Genomic DNA, 6,507 nt, shown 5'->3' with positions numbered 1-6,507 from the left:
TACGCATCGATCAAGATCACATTCGGTGAGCAGGGTTTCTCAGGCATCATGGTATCGCCAACGCTTTTGGTGTTATCCACGTGAGAGTTCGTCTAGAAAGGACGGAATCGCCATGTGGATACCCGTACAGCGGCTACTCTCACCTACTTGACTACATTATCACCCAACGGCAAGACGCCAGAGAATTGCGTAACACCAGGTCATGCAAATGAAGCTTACAACCCAGTTCTGTAAACCGTCAAGCACCAACCACCACAGTAAGCACATAAAGATGAAGATAAATTATCTGCAAATCGGGCTGCCGTTCTAGAATCAGCTGGTTACCGCACCGATATTCCTCAGTTCATCCTTGTCTGTTGGTAAACAGTTGGGGCAACTTGAGGCACCTGATGATGACGACCACAGTGAACCAGATTGGTGGAATGTGCCCGAGAACCTGGTACCCGAAAAAATGCTAAGCACTCATCGAATTTCTTGTCCATTCAGAGAACGAAGCCAAGAAACAGCAGCCAGATGAATGGTGGAGAAAGCGAAGTGGGCATACCAAAGAATTCACTGCTTGGTGGTAGCATAACGAAAGCTATCAATGGACCAAACAGTGAACCCACTTAATCTCTCCAGGTTGCTGTCAGGAGATTGGAACGGATACCGTCTGCATGGTACATGACTCAAGCACTTCAAAACTTTCTGAATCGACCGACAACCGTCGACTAGATATACTGAAGTGTAAACAGACTGCCTCAAGAAGAGACAACAACTCCTGTTGAGACCTTTCCCGACGTGAAACTTCGGAATGTCAGGACGGCTGGAGAAGATACCTTGGAAGCAGAACTGTTCAAGTGTGGCTCTGGAGAACGCACTTCCTAAACTAATGAACATGATTCTGGAGAAAACAAACTCTCACCAGAATTCGAGGGTGCTTTAATTGCTCCAATTTAAGGAGTAAAAGGGAAAAAGGCTCTACCTGACAACAATAGAGTACGAGCGTTACCTAGGTGCCTGATAGCCGAAGCAATGGAAAAGCAAACTCCCAAAGAACCATAGGGTCTTTAAGCTAGTCGCAGCACCGTGACCCAGTGTTTATTGCGTGACAGTCTCAAGGAAATCATGCAAACTTTGCCAGCTGCTCTCTCCGTAGACTTCGCGAAGGTCTCTGACTTTGTCAAGCAAACACAACTGTTGGCCGAAATACATCAGCCTCACCAGAAGCCTACCTGACGGGATGGCGCATACAAATGGACCGACTTCAAGTCACTAAGGTCACAGAGGTGTCTCATTTCCTCCGTTTTTTCAGTCACTGCCTGACGGCCATAATGGATGCGCGTTTCGTGGACGGATGTACAGTCAGAGTACAAGTTTCATGGACGCCTGTTCAGCAAAGGAAATTTTGGTGTGGGGAGTCTAGTCCACCAAAACCAGTTCGAATGATCGTGTTTGTGGATGACTGTTTATTGCTTTCACACACATGCTAAACCGGAGTGCTTAGCCAAGAAGTTTACTGCCGTGGTTGCGCACTAAACTGATGAAGACTTTATATATTTTTGTAGTGCACTATTCACAAGGTTGCTGAAAATCCGTCGACACGACCGCTTTCGCTTTTCTTGGGGCTCATCAGGTAGGTGTAGTCCCTGAGTTTCCGTCAACCTTATGTTCTACTTGAAACCAAATTGCACGAAATTAACGAAATACACTCATTTGCAAACTATTTTTTTCGACAAACTCACCTGGAATCCAGCTGAATCTCTTGGTTTTGCTGTTTCCAGGCTTTCCTTCCAATCCGCACATCTAAATTGAAACGGAGTTTGTGGACGATTACAAAACCTTTTCTTACCTCGGGGATAGACAGTTTGCTGACTTGACCATCGTCCGTTGGCTGAGATCCTTTGCTGCCAAGGCTAGCACACCTTTTGGCAAACTCAAGGTACGGATGTGAAACGGGACGTTGGTTCCGTCTGTTCTATTGTGAGGCACTGCAACACTCATTTAGCGGCGCAACCGTCAATACTTAAGTGACTTTTACGTGCAATGCCTGAGGTGTGTTTGGCGTTCACGTGACCCAGTGGACTGCTGGATAGGGGAGTTTCTCGAACAGCGTGGACTGACTGACTGGCCCGTGCGACCACATTCGGCCGTCTGCAGTGGCTCAAGCATGTCTGCTGCATGGAGTCTGAAGGAGATCCCATAAAAAACGAATGGCAGACAAAAATTTCGGTGTCCAGACACCCTGGTTGGAAGTTTGAGAGCTGAAGTGGATCTCATGAATTGGGAAGCTGAAGCGTAAAAGAAAACAAAACAGTATGGAGGGAGGCGTTCATTGATTCAGCGATCACCAGCTTTGGACCAAAGAAATGAAGTATGCCAGACGCCAGGATGAGATTAGAGCTACTGGACTTGGAGGCCAAACAAGATGAATCTGCAGGTAACATTGGATTAGTGGACACACTGTGATCCGGATAAAGTAAGTTTACAAGATCCACCTAAGCTTAATGAGGTGATCATATAAGGGAGGTGGTGGTCACTTTCAGTGACTGCAATACAGACCAATATTTGCTAAAATGTCTTGGCACACAGAACCATCCGGTATGCGTGTACCGCAATGGTTTTGGGAGTGACTTAAAAAATCATCATCATGTCAACTGATGGCTAACTATGAAACGCCAGTAAGATGCATTCAAGAGTGATTTTTAGGTCCCCAGTCTATCTACCTACAGCCTACCAGCCACTAAGAGTGAGCGGACGTCAGAACACAGAGCTCAGAGCTGCAAAAGTAACCAGACGAGAAACTCATAAGAGAAGCAGGAAAGCATCATTCAAACGAACACATCGATTGGATGGAGAAGGTGCCCAACCAAAGCACCAAATCAACCGGCGGACGCAGGGACACTAACTGCCACGGTGGAGGAAATAGGATGGTACAAGCAACCAATCAAACTCGATAACGTCAGACCACAACGCAATGCGAATCAAGGCCAAAGAGAACAAGCCACTAAAATTAGAAGGTGTTGATATAACCGGTCAACACAAAGGAACGCAGACCACGACGCAATAAAGATCACAAACGGACCAATAGATTCATTAAATTCGTTACACTTCAAGTAGCCAATCACGTCAGAATATAGCAGATAACTTTCGAACTCTATATAAACGCACACAGGCGAGGAAGACGTACCCACCCAACTGCGCACTGATGACATCTCCTCGTATGGTGACGAAACGTTTGCAAGCCGATAGTCAAGCTCGGCGAACAGATCAAAAGTCACCTGATCAACAGCCAATAAACTCACCCGAGCTACCAATATTTCAACATGTTACCGAAACGAACGCCATTGGGTTCAACTATTAGGCTAAGCCCATCATGTCAGCAAAGCTCTGCTTTAAGACCTTGGATATTTCGAGGCGTCAAGCCTACAACGTCACTAGAAGTAACCTTCTGTGGCCATAGTTGTACAGACCTAACTGAACGATGGGCGGAACTGGCTACCAATATGTGTATGCCTCGGGCGTGTGTGGTGAGAGGAAAACGTTTTGCACTTGCTGTAAGTATCAACTGTTTAGTGGTATTCATCACCCTCAACTAAGCGTGGCTCTGGTCTAGCTGCTAGGCTGAACACCGGTTTTCCTGGCCCTCTCAAAATTTTGTGTGGGTTGTATCTTACCGCACGGACCGTTTCCAGTTTGCATTTTATCTGTGTATTTAGCAACAGGTCCAACCCACACCAGAAACTCCGGACATTCAGGATTGTTAAGCGTACAAAGCTGCTGGAGGGAACTCTTTGATTGTACAAACTTAGCTGAAGGATGACTAACAATGGCCAGACATGTGTGGGCGTCCAGAATGCCTCTCTTGAGTGGTACGGACGACCACATGCTCTTTCGCATGCACCATGAGTCTCAGCTGTCAAGCTGTGCCCACCTGAGTTGTGGGCTGCCATTTTGGCATGCTGATGACCTTAGAACTATCCGGCCCAATTCTCCTGGGTTTACACCGGGCGCAGGGGGTTCAGGTGGGTGCACATGTGGATCAGCTGGTCTGCCTTTTGTTTGTTGGCATCGCACTATACGAGCCTTCTGGTTCGTACCTACGAATTTGGGGATGTGTCCTCCTCGAATGTCTTGTTTTGGTCTTCCAACAGCATGATTATCATCCCCTGTTTGTGTCAGCCGAGCATTACCAAGTCTAATGAGGATTCTAATGATAAGCCAGTTGTCCCAGACTGTGTTCCTAAATACGTCGTCCCCCTATTTACTGGGAGATAGTTGAGTGCTGTGGCACATATCGGCTCTACTCTCTCCCCCCTCTCATTCCACATATGAACATCAATCTGGTAATTTTGAAAAAAAACAGGGTGGACATTTCTTGTGGTGATCTTTGATGTCCTAGTACGAATCAATGTTTAATGAGTCAGCTACTGAACAGAAAGTAAGTAGTTCAAAAACAACCGTGTTATTTGCTTTGTCCTGTCTAATAGCTAACAGTCTGACAGCGCCTCAGTCTTCATCTTAACTTTGAGTTGCACGGTAGGATGGCACAGTTCGACGATTTGATTTACTCAATCGCGGTCCATCAGAATAGGGTTTCCAACCCATACCCGCTTGATACTAATACGTAACTAAATACTTATCGCACGAGTTACTCAATTTACCATCAATTCTGATGCTGTAAAAAGCCATCCCATACATTTTTACGGAAACTGGTGAAAGTGGTTGGTTGTTTTCTGTCTGAAATTCTGGAAAATACGGCCGATACGATGTGGTGCGACAACCTTGCGCATATTGCATTAAATGAACCCAACACCTAAAATATTTTTGTATTTTGAATGGAGATTCAGAAACACAGCTCGGTGCACATTTTAGAGTCAAATATCATTTCTCTCCAGTCGAACGCAGGCTAAAAAGGGGAGGATTATTCCTTAAAAAGCTTCCTCAGTTTTGTTTACGGTATCCCGGGGAAACTCCGTGCTCTGATTTTTGAAATGCAGGAAACAATTTTCTCCATCATTAGCTTTTCAGTATGAATTGAATTTGAAAACGCACAACGATTTTCCCGGGACTAGCCTTCACCGCTTTTTAGTTTAGAGATAAAACTGATACACTTGTCAATCGGTTTAAATCGTAATGTAGCAAAAACAGGTATTTGGCGATGAAATAAAACAGGGGGTAGGGACCTTACCAGTATGAATGATACCGAATTTCGATGGATTCAAACAGAATACACCCTATCAAACTTTTTTTCTGTATTCGTGAGCGATATGGAATAGCATACTCGTAAACGAGTTCGGCCAGTGAGGTAAACTGACCAATCAGAGGGCTCTATTTTATGCTATTTAAACAACTGCCCATGTATACATGCATTACCAAACTCCTTCTCAGAGTTTGTTACATTTTTGCCCACTTATTGTTCCTAACGTCTTTCCATCCAATCACCGGCCGTCATGCACCTTCCTCTTGTTTACATCACGCTACTAATTGCGATGGAAATCGTCGTGAACTGTGAACCAGTAAGTTTTTGTAATTTGACGGAATTCATATTTTACCAGCTCGGTGGGATTTAAGTACCAGAGTGCAGAAATTCTTCCAATCCCATTCGTTTCCACTTAAACTTAGTTTCTGAGTGAACCACCGATTTGTACTTAGCTGTGTTTGGAGTACTGTCTTAGAAGGCCGCGCCCTACTAACGGCTGACAGTCAAAAGGATTACCTTAAACATTTTGAAGGCACTACTTTCGGCAGAATTCTTTTTTGGGAGTTTGGTGTTCAGTTGAAATACTCTTTCGGGGCCTAGCTTCCAGAAGAAAGCACAAGGACTGGGATATTGTCAGGTTACCCAAGCCTAGACAGGGGAAGTCGAGATTCAAAGGTCGGTTCGAATCATGGACCTCGCGGTCAGTAAATTTGGGCTCTAACCACTGAGAAGCTGAAAGTCTAGGATAACATCCATATTCCATCAATAGTAGCGTAGTTCTAATCTGATTGCCTCCCAGCCCATCATGTGAATTCACCTGTTAACATACTCATTTGAGGTCCATTAATTTGCGAGTAGTATGCGGGTATAAAGTAGTATGCACACATTTGGTTCCGCACATGAAAGGACATGATTAAGGATTCTTCGGGAGCATTCTACAATCTGCCAGACTGTTGCTTGCAATGAGCGTTGTCAACTAAAGTTACTTATTCGACCAATTACCTGGAGTTAGGAATGATGAATCATTCATGCTTAGTCAATGGACAAAAGAAGGATTGGTCTGCAGATAAGAGTTGAAGAATCAATAATTTGTGCGCATTCTATCAGTTGGTGTTGAGAATGATAGAGCAACAGCTTTTTAATCAGAAGATTCAGCCGAGGCAGTTCCACAGCCAGCATCTCTCGATATCCAACCCAGCTTTTTGCCAAGATAGAGGTTATCATCATCATCATCATCATCATCATCATCATCATCATCATCATCATCATCATCATCATCATCATCATCATCATCATCCTCATCATCATCATCATCATCATCATCA

This window comes from Opisthorchis viverrini (genome assembly GCF_000715545.1).
Source record: "Opisthorchis viverrini unplaced genomic scaffold opera_v5_130, whole genome shotgun sequence".
NCBI classification, from domain to species: domain Eukaryota; kingdom Metazoa; phylum Platyhelminthes; class Trematoda; order Opisthorchiida; family Opisthorchiidae; genus Opisthorchis; species Opisthorchis viverrini.
Note: the sequence above shows the minus strand (reverse complement) of the source record.